The 3,351-nt window shown below is 56.1% G+C and overlaps 1 protein-coding gene across 2 annotated transcripts in view; it reads right to left on the bottom strand.

The window, feature by feature from the left end:
- Positions 1 to 349, bottom strand: part of LOC119955574 (bromodomain-containing protein 3-like) — a 34,135-nt gene extending 33,786 nt beyond the window's left edge. For both annotated transcript variants that reach the window (XM_038781900.1, XM_038781901.1), the window contains exon 1: positions 271 to 349. The gene's annotated coding sequence lies outside the window, so the exon portion shown is untranslated. The remainder of the gene's footprint in view (positions 1 to 270) is intronic.
- Positions 350 to 3,351: the final 3,002 nt, after the last annotated feature.

Below are 3,351 nucleotides of genomic sequence, written 5' to 3'. Positions count from 1 at the left end.
GTGCCCCCCCACCCAACCCCTCCCCCACAGTGCCCCCCCCACCCAACCCCTCCCCCACAGTGCCCCCCACCCAACCCCTCCCCCACAGTGCCCCCCCCACCCAACCCCTCCCCCACAGTGCCCCCCCCACCCAACCCCTCCCCCACAGCGCCCTCCCGCGCTTCAACCCTCCCAATACCCCAACTCCCCCGGCCGGTCTCCCCTGCCCCGTACCCCTCCCCTGATCGCCCCTCCCCCCGGTGCCCCCTCCCCCGGGCCCGGCCGCTCTACCTGCTGCCCCTCGGTTCCGAACCGCCGTCGCTGCCGCCGATTCTCCCGCATCCTCGGCGGCTGCGCTGAGCCCGCCCAGACAGTGCGCAGGCGCGGAGCACTCGCACTGCCCACCGGGTGTTGTAGTTCTGGCAGCCGAAGTTCAGGGTTCAGAGAGCGGCGCTGGGGTCAGCCAGGACTACATCTCCCGTCATGCCCCGGCCACGCAGGCGCACCGGATCCCGCTGCCGCCTTCAAATGGAAGAAAAGCGAAGCGGCAAAAAAATTGAACCGAGGGAGAAGCGGCAGCGCCCAGTGAGAGGGCACTGAGGGAGCCCTACACTGTCAGAGGGTCAGTACTGAGGGAGCCCTACACTGTCAGAGGGTCAGTACTGAGGGAGCCCTACACTGTCAGAGGGTCAGTACTGAGGGAGTGCTGCACTGTCAGAGGGTCAGTACTGAGGGAGTGCCGCACTGTCAGAGGGTCAGTACTGAGGGAGTGCTGCACTGTCAGAGGGTCAGTACTGAGGGAGTGCTGCACTGTCAGAGGGTCAGTACTGAGGGAGCCCTACACTGTCAGAGGGTCAGTACTGAGGGAGTGCTGCACTGTCAGAGGGTCAGTACTGAGGGAGCGCCGCACTGTCAGAGGGTCAGTACTGAGGGAGCGCCGCACTGTCAGAGGGTCAGTACTGAGGGAGTGCCGCACTGTCAGAGGGTCAGTACTGAGGGAGCACTACACTGTCAGAGGGTCAGTACTGAGGGAGCCCTACACTGTCAGAGGGTCAGTACTGAGGGAGTGCTGCACTGTCAGAGGGTCAGTACTGAGGGAGTGCCGCACTGTCAGAGGGTCAGTACTGAGGGAGCCCCGCACTGTCAGAGGGTCAGTACTGAGGGAGTGCCGCACTGACAGAGGGTCAGTACTGAGGGAGTGCCGCACTGTCAGTGGGTCCGTACTGAGGGAGTGCCGCACTGTCAGAGGGTCAGTACTGAGGGAGTGCCGCACTGTCAGAGGGTCAGTACTGAGGGAGTGCCGCACTGTCAGAGGGTCAGTACTGAGGAAGTGCCGCACTGTCAGAGGGTCAGTACTGAGGGAGTGCTGCACTGTCAGAGGGTCAGTACTGAGGGAGTGCCGCACTGTCAGAGGGTCAGTACTGAGGGAGTGCCGCACTGTCAGAGGGTCAGTACTGAGGGAGTGCCGCACTGTCAGAGGGTCAGTACTGAGGGAGTGCTGCACTGTCAGAGGGTCAGTACTGAGGGAGTGCCGCACTGTCAGAGGGTCAGTACTGAGGGAGTGCCGCACTGTCGGGGTCAGTACTGAGACTATTTAAATGTAATTTTATGGGATGTAAGTGTTGCTGGCTGGGTGGGGTGGCATAAATGGTAGTGGCGTGGGTGATTTTGGGGGGTGGCAATGATGGGGAGGTAAGTCAGTAAATGTAAAAACGGACAAAGTGGCAGTGATCACATGGAGTTCATAGAATTTACAATGCAGAAGGAGGCAATTTGGCCCATCATAGATACATAGAACATACAGTGCAGAAGGATGCCATTCGGCCCATCGAATCTGCACTGACCCACTTTGGCCCTCACTTCCCCCCTCTCCGCATAACCCAGTAACCCCTCCTAACCTTTTTGGACACTATGGGCAATTTAGCATGGCCAATCCACCTAACCTGCACGTTTTTGGACTGTGGGAGGAAACCGGAGCACCCAGACGAAACCCTCGCAAATGCGGGGAGAACCTGCACACTCCGCACAGACAGTGACCCAGCGGAGAATCAAACCTGGTGCTGTGAGGCCACAGTGCTAGCCACGTGTGCTACCGTGCTGCCCATTGGTCTGTACTGGCTCTTGGAAAGAGCACCCTACGCTACGCCTCCACCGTATTCAAGTAACCCCACCTGACCTTTTTGGAGCTGAAGGGGCAATTTAGCATGGCCAATCCACCTAACCTGCACATCTTTGGACTGTGGGGGGAAACGGGAGCACCCGGAGGAAACCCAAGCAGACACTGGGAGAAAATGTAAACTCCACCCAAGGCCGAAATCAGACCCGGGTCCCCAACATGGTGAGGCAGCAATGCCACCAAGTTAGTGGTAAATGGAACGGTGTTACAGATAGAAGTGGACACTGGAGCCTCAGACACCATGATGAGGGGAGCAAACCTACCGGTACCTCCCAGAAGGGCCATAACGAGAATAGGCACAATGATGACCCCAGTGAGCTATCGATCGTATCTGCTCAGCTACCTTTAGTTGTCATGGCTGGTCAGAGACCAAGCTTAATGGGGCGTGACCAGCTCCAGAAGATGAAATTAAATTAGCCTGACGGAAGGCTCAAGAAGCAAGCACCAAGATGTTTTCCAGGAAGAACTGGGAAAAATAAAAGTAGTCAATGTTGGAATTCATGTGAAGTCAGAAGATTTTTCAGTGTTAGACCTGTGCCCTATGCGTTATAGGAGAATGTTGAAACAGAATTGAAAAGGCTAGAATATCTAGGCATCCTTCAATCAGTGCGTTTTACAGAATGGGCAGCACTCGTGTGCCAGTAGTGTAACTGGATAAAACCATTTGCATCAGTTGGGATTACAAGCTTGCCAGATTGTGAAGCTGGACAATTACTCCATTTCCAAAATCGTAGAATTTTACAGTGCAGAAGGAGGCCATTCAGCCCATGAGTCTGTGCCCACCCTTGGAAAGAGCATCCACCTAAGCCCACACCTCCACCCTATCCCCATAACCCAGTAACCCCACCTAACCTTTTTGGACACTTAAGGGCAATTTAACATGGCCAATCCACCTAACCTGCACATCTTTGGACTGTGGGAGGAAACCGGAGCACCCGGAGGAAACCCACACGGACACACTGAGAACATGCAAACTCCACCCAGTCACCCGAGGCCGGAGTTGAACCCAGGCCCATGGCACTGTAAGGCAGCCGTGCAAACCACTGTGCCACCATGCCACCCATTGTTACTGTTGACCATTTAATGAACAAAATATTGTCAAGTGGATTCACGTGGGTACACCTGCCATGTCTGACAATGAACATTGCTTCGCATTTCAATCAACTTTGATCCCAGAACAGTTTGCCTGAATGCCA

This window comes from Scyliorhinus canicula, chromosome 21 (genome assembly GCF_902713615.1).
Source record: "Scyliorhinus canicula chromosome 21, sScyCan1.1, whole genome shotgun sequence".
NCBI classification, from domain to species: domain Eukaryota; kingdom Metazoa; phylum Chordata; class Chondrichthyes; order Carcharhiniformes; family Scyliorhinidae; genus Scyliorhinus; species Scyliorhinus canicula.
The sequence above is the reverse complement of the archived record's forward strand: the minus strand, read 5'-3'. Positions and strand labels throughout refer to the sequence as shown.